Source organism: Rattus norvegicus, chromosome X (genome assembly GCF_021556685.1).
Source record: "Rattus norvegicus strain SHRSP/BbbUtx chromosome X, alternate assembly SHRSP_T2T, whole genome shotgun sequence".
Taxonomy (NCBI): domain Eukaryota; kingdom Metazoa; phylum Chordata; class Mammalia; order Rodentia; family Muridae; genus Rattus; species Rattus norvegicus.
The window spans coordinates 149,007,571-149,026,646 of record NC_141554.1 but is presented as its reverse complement, the minus strand read 5'-3'; the positions used below and the strand labels follow the sequence as shown (position 1 = coordinate 149,026,646).

Sequence of the window (19,076 nt, the reverse complement as noted above, 5' to 3'; positions counted from 1 at the left end):
CAAAATAAATGATTAATATATCTAACCCAATATAGTTAGGAATTTTAGGTTATCATAAAGCATATAAAATGTTTAAAAGAAAATTGAAAAATTATATAAGTTTATTGAAAATAATAGGTCTTAATACCTTTGAAAATCTTTTTTCACATTAATACCACTCATGAACATTTTCAAAAAGATTAATGAGAAGAAAACGTTATAATAGTATAACCAATAAAGGTAATTGCCCTCAAATATGCAGATTCAAAGATGTGTCATAGGGAGTTCTCACCAAGATTCTATGTATTTCCCTACATTTTATAGCTTTTCTCATAATTAGATTGGGATAGGTTCAAGACTATGACTAGCTCTGGGCAATGAAATGGGAGCAAAAGAGACATATGTCACTACTAGTCTGAAACAGCTTTGCTTTCTTATAGCGTTTTCATCCTTGTCTTCTATTTCAATGACCTTGAAATCCTGTGTTAATAAAGAAGTAAACAGGATATTCAGGCATGGCAGAGGACTCTCTGCACATCCAAATTGAATATTGATTTGCAAAGAAACAACCCTTTGTTGTTATGCTATTGACACATAATTTTGTTGCTGATTAGCTATGGTCTAGCATTATTCTGATAAATAAAAATGCCAATAAGCCCACACTAGTGTTTAGCTATTGTTTGAAGTAAAATTACTGTGAAAAATTGTGATATTCACTAGTATGGGAAACTGTTCTAATCATTTCCACAATCAATTTTTAGCAAAATTTGAATATATATTTAGATGTGTGCATAAAAGAACTTAAAAGCAATAGACTATGTATATAAACATATATGAGCAATATATTTTAGCTTATATTTTATCTGTACCAATTTTACATCCTTTTATACAAGTTGCAGGACACTAGTTACTATGTATCAAAACTGTATCCTAATCCAATGGGGCAAGACCAGCATTAGTGAGTGGTGCTCTGTCCCCTACACACTCCATTGTCTGGCCCACATCTCTGCCTGAATTCCTGGAGGCCTGATGGCACCAGAGACATCCAGGCTGAGACCCCTTCACACCGAGTACCCTGCCTGCCAGTTTCCCCTATAAGCACACTCAGCAGTGATAAGCTGAACCCTTTCCCTTGAGCTACATTTTCCAACCCACAGCTCTGCTTGTATAACTCAAGGGCCTACCAGTAACATAGACAACCAGGCTTATCCTGCCCCAGGGCACTTGCTTTGTCATGTACTTTTGGGGCAAATCCAGAGCAGCAAAGTGCATCCTGTCTCCTACACTCCATTTTCTGGCCCACAACTCTACCTGCATTCCCAGAGGCCTGCCGCACTAGGAACAAACAGAAGGCTAAAGTTGAGTATAAGAAAACCATTAACAAGAGCTAAGGCAATATAGCAGCACCAGAAACCAGTTAACCTCCCATAGCAAGCAAGCCCTGGATAACCTAACACAGCTAAAGAACAAGAAACATGGCCTTAAATAAAATCTTATGAAGGTGTCAGAGACCTTTAAAGAGGAAATGAATAAATTTTGTTAAGAAATACAGGAAAATAATAAGGAAGGAAATGAATAAGACTGAAATAAAAATAAAATAAAAATTACCTGAAAATGAAAATAGATGCAATAAAGAAAACACAAACAGAGGGATCCTGGAGATGGAAAACCTAGGGAAGAGAATGGGAACTGGGAACTACAGACTCAAGCATCACCAACAGAATACAAGAAATGGGAGGAAGAATCTCAAACATAGAAGATACAATAGAAGAAATTGAGATACCAGTTTAAAAAAATGTTGAATCTAAAACATTCCTGAAACAAAATATCCAGGAAATCTGGGACACTCTGACAAGACCAAACCTAAGAATAATAGGAATAGAAGAAATAGAAGTTTCCTAACAGCAAGTCCCAGAAAATATTTTTCTGCTGCCCAAAAGAAATACGCCTCAGAAATTTTTTTCCTTATACTAAAGGGCAGGAAAAAGGCTTCCCAAGCAGACACAAGAAGCAAGCTGGGGTCACCATTCTAATATCCAAAAAATAGATTCTCAACCAAAATTAATCAAAAACGATGGAGAAAGATACTTCATCCTTGTCAAAGGAAACATTCATGAAGATGACATCTCAATTCTGAATATCTATTCCCCAAATGAAAGAGCATTCACATTCATAAAAGAAACATTATTACACTTAAAAATCACACATGGAATCCCACATATTAATAGTGAAAGACTTCAATGTGCTATTTTCACTAGTGGATTGCTTATCCAGACAGAAACTAAACAAAGAAATAATGAAACTAACAGACATCATGACTGAAATGGACCTAACAGATATTACAGAACATTTCACCCAAACACAAAAGAATATACCTTCTGAGAACCTCATGGAACCTTCTCCAAAAACTAACTATACAGTCAGTTACAAAGCACATCTCAGCAGACACAAGAAAATAAAACAACCTATTCTATCTTATCAGACCACCATGAATTAAAGCTGAAACAAGAAAAAGCCTACATAGTCATGGAAACTGAATGACCTTCTACTCAATGATGACTGGGTCAGGAAAGAAATAAGAAAGAATTTAAAGGCTTTCTGGAATTCAATAAAAGGGAATGTACAACACACCCAAGCTTATGGGACACAGTGAAAGCAGTATTAAGAGGAAAGAAAGTTCATAGCACTAAGCACATCCATAAAGAAAATAGAAGTTCTCATACAGGAAATTTACAAGTACATCTGAGTGTTCCAGAAAAAAAAGAAGCAGCCACACTAAAGAAATGTAGAAGGAAGGAAATAATCAAAATCAGGGCCAAAATCAACCAATTATAAAAAAGAAAACAATGCAAAAAAATCAATAGAACCAAAATTGTTTCCTTGAGAAAATCACAAGATAGACAAAGCCTTACCCATACTAACTAAAAGGTAGAGAGTATATCCAAATTAGCAAAATCAGAAATGGAAGGGGGCATAACAATAGACAAAGGAAATCCAAATAGCCATTAGGTCTTATTCAAAAACCTCTATGCCACAGAATTAGAAAATCTAAACAAAATGGATGATTTTTAAATAGATATCACTTAGCAAATTAAATCAAGTTCAAGTAAACAATTTGAATAAACCAATATCCCCTAAGGATTTTAGAGCAGTCAGTAAAAGTCTCTCAAACACATGCATGCTTGGGCACATGCACATGCACAAAGCCCAGGGCCAGGTTACTTAATTGTTTAATTCAACACAATTCTCTTCTAATTTCCAATGTAACTCATTATAGATATTGAAAGAAAGGTACTAAAGGTCATATGAAGAAATAAAACCCCCCAAAGTAGCTAAAACAATACAGGGCAATAAAAGAATTTCTGGAATTATCACCATCCCTGATTTCAAGTGGTAATACAGAGCCATAGTAATAAAAACTGTATGGTATTAGCATAAAAGTTGACTGGTTGATAAATGGAATTGAAGACCCAGAAGTAAACCTACACACCTAAGGACACTTGATTTTTGAAAAAAATTAAAATCTATACAAAGGGAAAAAATCTTCCTCAAATACTACTGGTCGAACTAGATGTTTCCATGTAGAAAAACGCAGATAATTGCATATCTATTAACCTGCAGAAACTCGAGCCAAAGTCAATAAAAGACCTTGAAATAAATACAAATATACTAAATATGATAGAAGAGAAAGTGGGTGATATACACTTGAATTCATTGACACAGGACACAACTTCTTGAGCAGAACACCAACAGCTTAGACACTAACATAAATAATTAATGGGACCCCACAAAACTACAAAGTCCCTGTAAGGAAAGGACATTGTGAATATTACAAAATAGCTGACTACAGTGTGGGAAAAGATATTCACCAACCTTATATCTGACAAAGGGCTATATCCAAAGTTTATAAAGTACTCAAGAAACTGGACATCAATGCTCTAAATAACCCCATTAAAAATGAGATAGAGATCTAAAGAGAATTTTTGACACAGCAGCCTCTAATGATTGGGAAGCATCTAAAGTAATGTTCCACCCTACATTTGTCTGAATGACTAAGATCAGAAACTTAAGCAACAGCTCATGCTGACAAGGATACGGAGCAATGGGGACACTCCTCCATTGTTAGAGGGAGTGCAAACTTTTACAACCACTTTGGGAATCAATGTAGCTATTTCTCCCTACCTCAAGACACAGACTCTTGGGTATATATCCAAAAGTTGCTTCATCATGCCAAAAGGACATTTGCTCAACCATAGTAACTTTATTCATAATAGCCAGTAATTGTTTGAATTGTCTAGATATCCCACAACTGACGAATGGATTAAAATATCGTACATTTACTCAATGGAATACTACTCTGCTATGAAAAACAGTGACATCATGAAATTTATAGGCAAACAGATGGAATCAGAAAACATCATCCCAAGTGAGGTAACCAGACCCAGCAAGACAAATGTAGTATGTATTCACTTTCAAGTGGATACCCATAAAGTACAGGATAAATTTGCTACAATCCACAGACTCAAAGAAGCTAAGTGACAAGTAGTAACCAAAGGGGTATAGTTGAATCTTACTGAGAAGAGGAAATAAAGTAAACAACAGAGGTGGATGAAAGCAAGGAACTAGTTGGGAGAGGGAGAAGGAGAGGGGAGGGGAACAGGAGGGATAAGAGTGGGGAGGATGGAGGGAGAGAGATCTAGGAGAGAGAACTGGAACCAATGAGGGTGGCATCTCTGTGAAAAGCTAGAAACCTATGATGACAGAAATACCAAGGAATCTATGATGGTCTCCCTAGTTAAGACTCCTAGCAATAGAGGATGTACTGGCTGGTTTTATGTGTCAATTTGACACAAGCTGGAGTCATCACAAAGAAAGAAGCCTCAGTTGAGGAAATGCCTTCATGAGATCCAGCTGTAAGGCATTTTCTCAACTGGTGATCAAGGGGGGACGACCCAGCCCATTTTGGGTGGTGCTGGCCCTGGGCTGGTAGTCCTGGGTTCTGTAAGAGAGCAAGATGAGCAAGCCAGGGGATGCAAGCCAGTAAGTAATATCCCTCCATGGCCTCTGTATCAGCTCCTGCTTCCTGACCTGCTTGAGTTCCAGTCCTGATTTCCTTTGGTGATGAACAACGATATGGAAGCGTAAGCTGAATAGACCCTTTCCCCCAATTTGCTGCTTTGTTATGATGCTTAGTGAAGGAAATCCTTCACTAAGTGAATCCAAGTGAATCTTTGACTAAGACAAGCGATATGGAACTTGAAATAGCCACCTCCTATAACCAGGCAAGATGTCCAAAGGGTGGAATGGGAAAAACGACTCAGCCACAAAACCTTAAACCCACAATTTTCCATGCCTATAGGATATGCAGGGATTAAGAGGGAACAGAAATTGAGGAAATGTCCAGTCACTGACTGGCTAAACTTGAGACCTGTGCCATGAGAGAGATCCCATCCGTGACACTATTTGCAGACAGGAGCCTACCATAACTGTCATCTGAGAGGCTTCATCCAGCCGCTGATGGAAACAGATGCAAAGGTCCACAGACAAACATTAGGTGGAGCATGGGAAAACTTGTGGAAGAGGGAAAAGATAGATTAAGGGACTCATAGGGGTTAAGAACAACACAAGACAATCTACAGAATCAACTAACCTGAGCCCATAGGAGCTCACAGAGACTGAAACACCAATGGAGGAGCAAGCATGGGCTGGATGTAGACCCCTACACATATGTAACTGAAATGCTGTTTAGTCTTCATGTGTGATGCCTAACATCAGGAGCAGGCTCTGCTCTGACTCTGTTGCCTGCCTTTGGATCCCTTTCCCCAAACTGAGCTGCCTTGTCTAGCCTCAAGAGAAGATCTGCCTAGTTCTACTGCAACTTGATAGGCCAAGGCAGGTTGATATCCATGGGGCTGGTCCACTTCTCTGAGGAGAAAAGGACAGGGAGAAGAGAGGGAAGGATTGGGAAAAGAGGAGGGAGAAAGAGCTGTGATGGGATGTAAAGTAAATAAATAATTAATTAATGGGAAAAATAAATGATAATAAACTCACAAAACAAAATGAAACAAAACACAAGAGCAACAAAACCAGTATCATCTTATGTAGGAATAGCTATAATGGATACAATACCCATTTTTGAATATACTCTTTTATCATACGTCTTTGCAATTTCTTTAATAAAGTGTCAAAATATGTCTCTTTGTCACTTGAATTGTAACCTTTTGATGTGCTATGGAAGAATATTAAGAAACTGGCAGCATGCCAATTATAAACTTAAATCAATTTCAGAATTGACTGAGTGCAAGTGTTTGTTTGCTGTTGTCCATTGTTACCTTGGAAACATGTTCTGGCTCACAGACGGTTGTGAGGACGAGAATGACACATATGATGTGTGTCACTGTTCCATGTTGTGATAATGCACATGCAGTACTAGACTATAGAAGTTGAGCCTCACACATAGACGAAATTATTTATTGTTTTGTAACATTAGTTTTCAATGTCTTTACAAGGCATTACTGTGAAAACATAGCTGCTAACTCATTCCACTAGAAAAAGAAACTATGAGCACTGTATTACTACTGTACAGAAGGTGAACGCATACAATAGAATTATACAGATAATTTAATATATGATATCTCTTCACTGACGCAAGTAGGATGTGAGTCATGATGAAGTGTTAGGCTGTCTTCTTCAGAGTGGATTTTAAAAGTGTGCAGAAATACATTTCCAGTTTATTTTGTACTTTTCATTGCATGTTAAAGTAGCTAAGGCAAAGGAGAAGTAACACTTTGAAGTGGTTGGCATCACAAAGACAAAGTGTTTCAAATCTGTCAACAATGTCAACTCACCGTAATGTAATTAAAAATCCTTAACATTTTGTTTCAAAAGATTGGCAGCTTTAATTTGGATTGTGTTAAGGATTTTAGTCTCTTTGGTAAATATCCATTTTATATATGTGGTCAAGTTCACAATGATAGCCTATATAATTCAAACCTCACATATTCATAAGAAATCATTGCCTATTTTTTTATAACATTTTGACATGATACACGTAAAACCACACGCAGAAACACACATACACATTTGTAAACTGATTAGGTATCAATGCTGTAAGTCTTCATTTAAGTTTGGTAAGAAAGTAGGATTTATTAATACATGAAGATGAACTGTTTTACATAGGGAAGTCCAGAATATATTGCTCCCAAAGAAATGTTTCAATAAAAAATTCATCATGTTAGGACAATCCAGGATTATTATAGGGATATAGTTTGGGAGTATGAGAAGACGGTAGGAACACACTTGAAAATTAGAGGAAAAATAAGAGAATATAAGTAAACATGCCACTTGCCCCTTGTTGGGAATGAAAACTAGGGAAGCCACCATGGAAATCAGTGTGGAGGTTCCTTAAACAGCTAGAAATACATCTTCCATAAGTTTAAGGTACACTGCTGCTACCAAAATACATAAAGGGCCCTATTTCCTATCACAGAGGTACTTGTTTGTCCTTGTTCATTGTTGGTCTTTATATAGTTGTCAGGATACTGAAACACTGTCAGATGTCCACTAACTAATCAATGTATAATGATAATGTATAATTCCATTATACAATGGAATATTATTAACCTGCGAAGAAAAATAAAATTATAATATCTACAGGTAAATGGATGATGCTGGAAATAATCATTCTGAGTCAGGTAACATAGACCCAGAAAGATAAACATCAGATATTCTCTCTTGTACATGATGTTAGTGTCAAATCTTTGCATGTCTGTTTAAACTGGAACGTGCAGGGAGGTAAAGAAATCGGTGGAATGCAGGTGGGATGAAGGATGAATGGAGAATGATGAAGCAAGAAGGATTTGGTGGAGTGGAGATAGGAGGGCAGTATGGAGGGGGCAGTGTGGGGAGGGAGGATAATGAATACTAAAATCTTTTAGACAATCATGTGTAAATCTACTACTGTTGATGCTTCATATGTGTGCACGCACACACACATATTCATATATACATATATGTACATACAATTAGATACATAGATAGATACATGGATACATAGATAGATAGATAGACAGATAGATAGATAGATAGATAGATAGATAGATAGATAGATAGATAGACAGACAGACAGACAAGCAGACGAAATGCTGGGTGTGAGCATTGTCCCTTCTAAACAGAATATCCTATGAAATAAAGTGGCTTGTGCTGGGCATTGTTACTTTTTGGAGGTGTTGGTTGGTACTGTCCCATAGGTACTCCAGTCATTGCAGCTATTACCATTTCTCTAAAACTTAATGAGGAGATACTATTGAAGAAGACACTACATACTTAAGTCATGGAAAATAATGAAACTAAGCAATCAAGAAGTTTCATCTTTCACAGTACTGGAAGGTGCTGCAAATGTTACCAGAGGAGAAAAAGCAATCCTCATATTTGCCAGGCTATGAACCATGTAAATTGCAATAATGACCAGCTTGGTAAGATTGTAACCCTGGCACAGGTGCACTAGGAGTAATCAGTCATAGTCTGCTTGTATTTATGTACTCAATCCAATATTTTTGTATTGGCATTTAAAATATTACTTTAAATGATTCCTCAACTGTACCATTTTCTTTTTTACATTTGATTAAATTGGAAAAGTGTGTGTGTGTGTGTGTGTGTGTGTGTGTGTGTGTGTGTGTGTGTGTGTGAACACATACCAAAGTGTGAGTAAAGGTCATGTGTCAGTTCTCTCCTTTCAACAAATGAACTGAACTCAGGTCATTGAGCTTAATGACAACTGTTTGACAGTAAGTGGCTTTGACCCCTGAGTCAAACTGATGTCTCTTACATCAATTGTGCCCTTTACAATACTTTATGTATAAGTAAGTGCTTGAATTACTGAAAGTCACTTACTTTCGCCCATTCACTTAAAATACAAAACTTAGTTACATGTTTCATATATTTTCAATGTGCAGGGATTCTCACAGAAGTTTCCTTACAATGAGAATAATCTGAAAAATATACTTTATGAACTTTTGGTCTGGAAAGCAATCCTTAGCGTAGTACTGATGTTTCCTTCACTTGACTTCTGAGTTTTCTTTATAGCAGGCTTTGTAGTACTCATCCTGCTTGCCCTTTTTAACCATATCTAAGTGCTAATGTAACAGAAAAGACAGTGAGGATGTACTCTAAGGTTTTCTCTAATGCTAAATGCTGCTAGCTTGCCTTTTCTAAATTCCAGTGGAATTTTATCTTATGTATGATATATGTCCTAATTTTATAGTTACATTTAGTTGTGTCACATCCATAGTAATCTTTTAGTTCTTTGAGGAAATAATCTAATTTAATGAGGTCAAAAATAAGTATTCAGTATATAACATAAAACAATTGGAACTGCTTGGAGAACTTGAGTATTTATAGGCCTCTTTACTAATAGAATAATAAATGGATAAAGGGCAGGGCTACAGAGTGTATGAATAAGCTGATAAATACAGTAAGGATTGTAACACAAATGCAAAACTAGAAAGTATGTTAAATGGGCTAAAGATATCTATTTCTTATCATATATTATTAAGCGCCTTTGTCATTAACTAAAACTATGGGAGCTAAAGTAGGACATTCTATTACACATGTAAGCAGGAACTTACAGAGCATTATGAACTTAATAACCCAGAGAAAGGATCAAGTGTTGACAGGCTTTTTATGATGTCTAATAATCCATCACATTCCTAAAAGACCCAACATGTTGATCTAGAATGGTAGCACTTCTCATGATGGTTTAATGACATTTGATGTAAAATCAAAGATAAATTTTATCAACAGTGATTGATAAAATGTTCAATTTTAAACAGGGAAAAGAGAGGAAGAGAGAGAAAGAGAAGGGGCAGGGCATTTTCACATATAATGGTGATTACATATGGAGTCCTATGTGTTTCAAAAATCCTTGCCAAATTAGAATATTTATGAAAAAGAAATAATCAATTTTGGTATCTATATAACTGCATAGTAAACTCATCTTTACTAAACTCAGCACCTTGTGCCATCTTAGAGATTAGCATTCTATCTGTCAAGTAGATTAGGAACAGTGAGTCACATGATAGGACCAAAACATGTCAGAGTTCAAAATTCTTCATTTACCATCATAAATTGAATGTTGCAAAAGAATCATTCAGGAATAAAAAAATGAAAATGTTTGTATCATACCACAGAGGTAATTTTTGTAGAGCTTGAAATGAATGACAAAATTTCTGGCTCTTAGGCTAATGAAATATAACAACTGCAAGTCATTACTAATTCAATAAATATTTATGGAGCATTGAATATTTGTCAGACACAGTAAGTTATGAACAGTAAAATATGACCTAGGGTTTGACTACAGCACACCAATACTCCTTTTCCTGATGGAGGGCTAGAAGCTAACTAGCTTTATTGGAGTATTACTTGAAAGTCCATTCGACAGGGTAGTAACAGCAAAAGCTTTTGATCAACCTTCTCTCTATGTCCAGGCATCTTCCTTTGTAAGCATTGACTAGTAATCTGATAATACAATTTTAATTATTTAAATTTCCACAATAAGATAAACTACAACACTAATATAATCTATATACTTGAGTAATCCAATATAGGAAATATTATCATGTCAAGATATAAATGATATAAATATCAAATTATCTATTATTTATATTGAGTCTTCAAATTCAGATATATGTAGTGTACTTCTGTTCATGTAGTTACTGACATGGAGCATGGAGCATTTCACATAGCAAGCAAGTGCTGTGCTAGAGTGTAGACTTGCACATTTTTATTTGAGATACCTACATTTCAAGTGTATAATAGCTATATGTGTTTGCTTACTGCTGTAATGGACACCACAACCTCATATAGTATATTAGAAAAATCTGGCCTTAACATAGTCCTACAAAAGTAATTAAATGAAATGCAAACAAGATATATTTAAAAATTAATAAAGTATAAAATTTGAAAATGTCTTTTTTCATATACATTTCTATGAACTTCAATTAAGTATTCTTTTTTCTCTTGGTTACTCTGATATGCCCGAGCACATTAGGTCACCCAAGAGGTTAAATGAGAAGAAGCAAAAGAGCATTAAAATCAAATGTTATGTTAAATGCAATAGGCTTTTAATGGTTTCTGGCCTTTACTTATTCCAAGTTTTTATAATTTGGATTAAACATTATTTTCACCGTGGCCAGTCAGAGTAGATAGCACCAGGAAGGGAATCTGTTTTTAGTAAGACATTAGAGACTAAACTGCCTATTCAAATTAACTCCCTTTCTAAATTGCTGTCAAGACTAGTTTTTCATAGCAGGCAGGTCATTTGACATGGTAGGAATTGCTAAGTGGTGCAGAGCTTTGAAGCCCATCACCTGTTCATCACCTAGGTAATAGGTGCTCATCCTCTTTCACCTTGGAGAAATTCAGCAATGAAATTCAAATGTGCCGGGCCATTCACCTTTCCAAGCCTAGTCCTGCAGAACTTGTGTGATATCAGAGAACATTGCTCTAGAAAAATCCTCAAGTTGTGGTTACAATAGCTGTAAATCAGCTAACTATTCTAACACATTTGGAGCAAAGGGAGAGGTGACCTGACATTACAGTGGACACTAGAAAATTACTTTTGAGAAATAGATAATTTGAACAAACTCATTCTTTGAAAGCTTTCCAACAAATATAAACAATAAATTTCATGGTTGAAGATACCATATAGATATGTGTTATTTGTCTATTATGATTTTTCCTATATATGATAGTTATGTTACTACTTGAAAGAAGGCATTTTTCATTTTTTCTCTTCTGAACATTTGTAGTCTATTTTATTTCATTTCTAGGACCCTGGAGAAAAAAAAATCAGCTTACCTGCTGCTTACCTGAAACGAAAAATTTCCTTCCCTAATGAAAAAAGGACACCAATAATAAAACTTTATATACAATTAGGGTTACAATGAATAAAAGGGTTTCTGTTCACAAGAAATGTAAACAACTTTGGTCTTGAAAGCTTAATTTCAAATAATGACATCTAAGTTGAATGCCCAACTATTTGAAGACAAACTTATCATTGGTTTTGTAGTCTATTGCATACATTTTGGTTTCTGCTGTGGGCATCTATGGAGTGAGGAAGTTAGGTAAGGAGTAGTTGAAGGAACTAGGGGAAATCATGCAGAGAAATGCCCATTTAAAACACATCTTTATATCTCATCATCCAATTTTAATACACCTACAAATCTAACTTTCTTATCATACTGCTGCTACATCAAAAGATCTTGTGGAGGGAAAGAATAAAACCTAAGACACAGCTGTGCTGGAAATTTCCACCACATAAAGTCTGACTTTGCTGTTCTGTGGATCATATTGGAGTCTGACGACCAACTACAAACTTTAGAGGGATATTCACTGGAAAGACAAGCCTGAAGATCATTGTGAACACTCCTATACAAGATGATGGAGTCAGCACCCAGTCTAGCCCTTTGCTTTCTGAGTTTATTGGGGGACTTTGAGACTTCTTTACCTATAAAGAATAGATACATTATACTGCTTCCACAAGAAGGCTTGATGGCCTGTAAAAGGGACATAGTATAGTATGCCCTGCAATACTAACCAGGTTAATAGTGTTTAAGGCAAATCATGTAGCTTTATCTAATCTCTGAAAATAATATCTATGCTTAAGCAGAGAAAAAGGTAATAATTTAAAGTTAACTATTGGCTAGACTAATAGGACTAAAAGTACTAACAGTACTAATAGAACCAAGAGGGTACTAGCTATAAGAGATGGATGAAAATTGTTAGTCTTTTTTTTTATCAAAAATCATGAATAACAAAAACTCTTAAATGTTCTCCATTACAGCCTTGTAAGACTGTGAAACAAAAATAATCGCTTTGAATTTAAAAACCAATTCATAAGTGACTAAAGTGCAGAGAATAAATGTCAGTGGAGCACTCAGCTCAAACGGACCATCTTTATCACCCCTCCCCTCTTGCCCTCAAGATTCAGGGACCATCACTGAAGACAGAGTAAAAAGTTTGCAAAAGCCACAGGTCAGAGAGGATTGTGGTAAAAGTGTCTTATGGCTGTGACAAGATCACTGGCAGCTGTAGATAAGTACACAAGACCTGCATAAAATCAAGCTAGTTAATATTCCAACATGGATAGGAGAGGTGCTTAGAAGGCCCCACCATTAGTTGGGGAGACATTGGCAGTTGATGGCTATTGGGGAATAGCTGTTGCACATGATTCAGTGGACAACCTTAAATTTATAATTACATACAGATTGAACTAATCAAGTTACAAAAAATGGAATAAAAAACAGGACTTGAGATTTGGAGTGGGCTAGAAGACATCTTAATGGAATAGGAGTGGATATGATCATAATGGTTTCTATATGTGTATAGAAGTCTAATAAGTAAATTTTAAAAATCAGTTGATGAAATGGTGGAGAAATTGAGATGATTTAAATCAAATGAAGGGCTGGAAAGATGGGTCAATGGTTAAGAGCAGTACTATGCTTCTAGATTACCAAGTTTGATCCCCAGCAACCATGATAAAGTCACTAAAATCCATCTAACTTCAGCTACAGGGAATATGTTTCTTCCTACACACACACACACACACACACACACACACACACACACACACACGCATGCACACACACACACACACATCCAACGTGTGTGTGTGTGTGTAGGTATACACATATATTTTTAACTAAACATTTGTATTGGAGAGATGACTTAGAGGTTGAGAGCCATTGATTTTGCAGAGGAATTATATTCTATTCCCAGTACCCAATTGTGACTCACCACCATCTGTAACTCCAGTTTCAGGAATCCGCTGTTCTCTTTCTGGCCTCCATGGTTAATAGGCATATACATGATACACAGATACACATATAGGGAAAATACTCATATATACAATATAAAGCACAAATTCTTTTAATCAAATTAAATATTTAACCAAATGATCAAGCAGAAGAAAATTCTTAAAAGATAGGTTACAGTATATTAAGGATATGGCTCAGTAGAAAATGTCTTTGCTATTCAAGCTTGAGGATCATAGTCAGATCCCAAGCATCTACATAAATATGGACCAAATTTGGCTGCCTGCCTGTAATCCCAACACTGCTGAGGCAGAGGAAAGGGATTCCTGAAGCAAACTATCTAACTATAGTAGCTAAATGAAGGACACTGGATTCACATAGAGAACCAGTATCAACAGAAATGTTTAGAGAAATCAAGGGAAAATGCCTATGTCAATGCCAGGCATTCGTGTGCATTCACACACACATACATATGTACCTACACACATGTATGTGCACAACTATATGTAAATGTGCATATACTTTCCTGTACCACATACATACTAGCAAAAGAAACCCATAGACCACAAACAAAAATAGAACTAAGTGATACTTTGAAAATCTAAGGAGTAGTCAGTGAGTAGCAATACACATCTGAGATCCTATCACTTTGGAGGTAGAATTAGGAAGATTTTTATTTCAGTGCAAGTTGAGACTGTATAAGAAGGTTCGGGATATTCTGATGTTTTAAATATCCAGAAAACTGTTCATAGCAGCCTTATTTATAATAGTCAGAAGCTGAAAAGAACCCAAATGCCCTTCAACAGAGGAATGAATGCAGAAAATATGGCACATCTACACAATGGAGTACTACTCAGCTATCAAAAACAATGACATCATGAATTTAATAGGCCAATGGATGAAACTAGAAAATATCATCCTGCATGAGGTAACTCATTCACAAAAGAACACACCTGGTATGCACTCACTGACAAGTGTACATTAGTGAGTATTAGATTACTCAAGATACCATCCACACACCACATGAAACTCAAGAAGAAGGATGACCAAAGAGAGGATGCTTCAGTCCTCCTTAAAACGGGGACCAAAAATATTCATAAGACAGGATATGGAGACAAAGTTTGGAGCAGAGACTGAAGCAATGGCCATTTAGAGACTGCCCCACCTGGGGATCCAGCCCAAATATATACAGTCACCAAAGCTAGACAATATTGATGAACCCAAGAAGTGCATGCTGACAGGAGCCTGATATAGTTGTCTCCTGAGAGGCTCAGCCAGAGCATGACAAATACCGAGGCAAATTCTAGCAGGAAACCACCCAAATGAGAACTGGACCCCTGTTGGAGGAATTAGAGAAAGGACTGAAGGAGCTGATGGGGCTTGCAACCTCATAAGAACAACAATACCAACCAACCAGAGCTCTCAGAGACTAAACCCCTACCCAAAGACTACACACGGTCAGACCCATGGCTCCAGCTGCATATGTAGCAGAGGATGGCCTTGTTTGGCACCAATGGGAGGAGAAGTCCTTGGTCCTGCCAAGGGTAGACGTCTCAGTGTAGGGGAATGTCAGGGTGGGGAGGCATGAAGCGGGGTGGATGGGTAGGGAAACACCCTCATAGAAGAAGGGGAGGGAATAGGGTAGGTAGCTTATAGAAGGGAAACCGGGAGAGGGCTTAACATTTGAAAGGTAAATAAAAAATGTCTAATTTTAAAAGAAGAAAGAAAAAAAAGAAAAAGTAACTTTAGCAGGGAAAAGTCACTTTTAAAAATTAGACTTATATTGAACATATCTTTAATTGTAAAACTAAAAGTAGTGGACAGAAATGGGAGATGACCAAGGAGAAGAAAATATAATTTCCAAATACACGCAAGCTGTAAGTCACCTGTAAGTTAAATATAACCACATTCTGCATCTGTATTTGTCAGGCTCTGGCAGAGTCTCTCAGGAGACAGCTATATCAGGCTCCTGTCAGCATGCACTTCTTGGTATCCCCAGTAGTGTCTGGGTTTGGTGACTGCATATGGGATGGATCCCCAGGTTGGGCAGTCTCTAGATGGCCTTTCCTTCAGTCTCTGCTCCACTTTTTGTCCCTGTATTTCCTCCTGTGAGTATTTTGTTCCCCCTTCTAAGAAGGACTGAAGCACCCACACTTTGGTCTTCCTTCCTTTTGAGGTTCATGTGATCTGTGAATTGTGTCTTGGGTATTTGCCTAAGAATTTCATGAAGCCATTGTTTTCCTGAGCAATTATTTCAAGAGACTAGACACCAACAAACATCTACTGAATGAGAACAGAATCTTTAAGTAAACGTATCGTATTTTTTTCTTTTTAAATCCTAAATATTTGGTCAGGAAAGATGGCAAAGCAGTAAGGACAACTGTTACCTTTGTAAATACCTATGCTCAATTCTCCGTACCCAGATGTTGGCTCACAACTATCTGTAGCTCCATGTTCAGTGAATCTAATGCTCTCTTCGGGTTCTCGTGCCCACCAGGATTGTATATAATACAGAGACACACAAGCAGGACAAAAACACCCATACACATAAAATCATAAAACTTGTTTTAAAATGTGTATTAGTTACTTTCCTATTTGTTTGCTAAAAACACCATTATGAAGACAACTCATGGAAAATTCTATTTTGGCTTTTGGTTCCAGGAGGTTAGTAGTCCATCATGGTTGGGAAACATGGAAGCAAGAAGCAGCTATGGTGGCAAGAGTAGGAAGATGAGGGCTCTCATTTTGACTTCCAAGCAGGAAGCAAACAGAGTAAATTGAAAGTAGGCAAGTGCTTAAACTCTTAAAGCCCACCCCTAATGTCGTATTTTCAACAGCAAAGCCATACCTCCAAATCCTCCACAAGCAGCAGCACCAACTAGGGACCAAGCACTCAATGCCTGAGACTTTGATGCACAAAGATTAGGACCTTATTCAAATCACATGTCATTCCCTGGCCCCATAGCTACTAGTCCAAAAAATATACATTGTAACATTCTTGAAGGTAATAGCTCACTTCCTGGTACAAACCTCTGTATCAATTGCTTCTCTGTTGCCATGATAAAAACACCAGGACAAAGGTAATTTGTGTAAGAATGAATTCATTTGGTTTTTATCTTTTTACCTTTTTTTTTAACCCAGGGCTGAATCAAGACCACGAATGAATTCATTTGGGCATTTTGGTTCCAGAGGGTTAAGACTCCCTGGTGGGAGAAAAGTGTAGCAGAAAGCAGAAGAAATGCCTTAAGCTCCCAAAGTCTACTCTATTAGTTACGTGTTTGTTGCTGTGATAAAACACCATCATGAAAGCAAGTTACTGAAGAAATTTTTATTTAGGTTTATGGTTTCAAAGGGAAAAGAATTTTTCATGGTGAGGTGACATAGTAGCAAAGTAGCAGAAGCAGGGTGCTGAGAGCTCATAAATCTTGCTTGAACTGAAAGCAAAAAGCAGAGAGCCTAAACTCAAGACGGCATGGGTTTTAAACACTCACAGCTTACCTCCAGTGACACACCTCCTCCAACAAATCCACACCTCCTAAGGCTCCTTAAATAGTGCCCTAAACTAGGAAACACATACTCAAATGCCTGAGAGTGTGGGTGAAAATTCTCATTCAAACCATAACAGAAGGAAATGTGGATAAAAGTGAAATGGAGGTGTCGGTATATATTGAAGTATAGTGATAATAAAGATGGAAATATCCTTAAGTAAACATAAATGGAATATGTTAGATGGGCTATTTATGTGTACTAAACATACAAATGAAGCACTGCAAAGATAAAAGATATGTCATACGAGATAGTAATTGTAAAACACTATCAAAAATGTTGAGAAACAGATGCAAATAAGAACATAATATAATTTCAAACTAGATGAAAGGAAAGAGGGAAACAAAATATTCAGAGCACATAGAAAAAAGGAATATAATGATGGAAATAAGTTCCAATATGGTAGTAACTAAAATGAATGTAAACAGATTGAACTCTCAAACCAGGTTCAATATGCCTAGGGTTCAATTTTGAAACTATGTCTTATAGGCAAAATGTTATCTACATTTTGTCTATGGGTGTTCTTACCCTGCAATTGTATAGTTGAGGGAAAGGAACCATATGGCTCACAAAGATGAAAATGTTTACTGTCTGGCCCTATATAGAAATGGCATGCAACATCTGTTCCACAAACATTAAATAAAGACTTTATTGTTGGATTAATTCAAAAATCAACAAATATCCAACAAGATACTGCCTACAGTAAACACATTTGGAAGAAAAAAAAAGGGTTATTGAAAAGGAATGAAAGACAAGAAAGGTAATCTGAGAAATGGTGAATTGGTAAAAGAAAAAGGCAAAACCTTTCAATGTGAAGATCAAAAGGACATAATACACCAACAATTCATCAAGAAAAGAAAAGAAATATAAAATGATATGGAGACATTTAATAGAATAGTTTGGACATTACTTAACTAAACGTTATATATAAATAAGTAAATTGGTAAGTTTCTTGGAGATTTTAGTACACTCCTCTCATATGGTGGTAATTCAAACAAACAAAATTTAAAGAGGCTCAAGAAAATACATATTTGCTTACATTTAAAATGGTCATTTAGTAAAAATTACACTTTTAGATTCAAGCATACAAAGAATCTTGTGATAAGGCAACTACAGTAAACTGCTTCCCAGCATGTATCAAACACATTAAAATTATGTAATTCCTTTAACTCAGCCTTTTCTGAGTTGGTCATTTAAGAGAAATAATCAGATTTATGCATGAGTCTGTTTTTACAGCATTTTCACCACAGCCTTGCTTTGTATTAGAAACATATACTTGCTTCAGCTTCAGAAGTGGCTGGAGTCAGGCTAAAAGAAAAAAAGAAAGGAACATATTGACAGCAATTTCCTATTCAAAATATATCATTGGTTTAATAAACAATTATTAATTCATAGGTAGTTCTCCATAGCTAAGAGCATACTTTCCTGGTTATAAATCAAAAATTAATAGTACCAATTAGAGATGTGGATTCATACTATAAAATCCTCCCTAACTTTGTATTTCTAAATCCACAAAGTAATGCTGCTCTCAAGAGAGAAGCCTTTTTTGCAGTACACAATGATTGGAGCTTCTTTGTATAGTGAATGTGATCAAATACAGAAACTTACACTGACAAAAGTAAACTGTCATTAGAGATGTCCACTACAATGGGACATCTGTATCACTCTACTCCCCAACCAAGGCTCAGTATCTAGCACAGAAAAAGAAGTAGAAAGATTCCTAGACCTATGTCAGAAAAA

At 36.3% G+C, this 19,076-nt stretch overlaps 1 protein-coding gene across 13 annotated transcripts in view; it reads right to left on the bottom strand.

Annotated features, from left to right (window-relative positions):
* The window catches only part of Spanxn4l (SPANX family, member N4 like), a 167,580-nt gene that overhangs the window by 37,131 nt on the left and 111,373 nt on the right, over positions 1-19,076 (bottom strand). The window contains exon 5 of one of the 13 annotated variants that reach the window (XR_015646808.1): positions 17,963-18,644. The exons of the other annotated variants lie outside the window; for them this stretch is intronic. The gene's annotated coding sequence lies outside the window, so the exon portion shown is untranslated. Of the gene's footprint in view, positions 1-17,962; positions 18,645-19,076 lie in introns of those variants that run through there. 13 annotated transcript variants of the gene reach the window in all.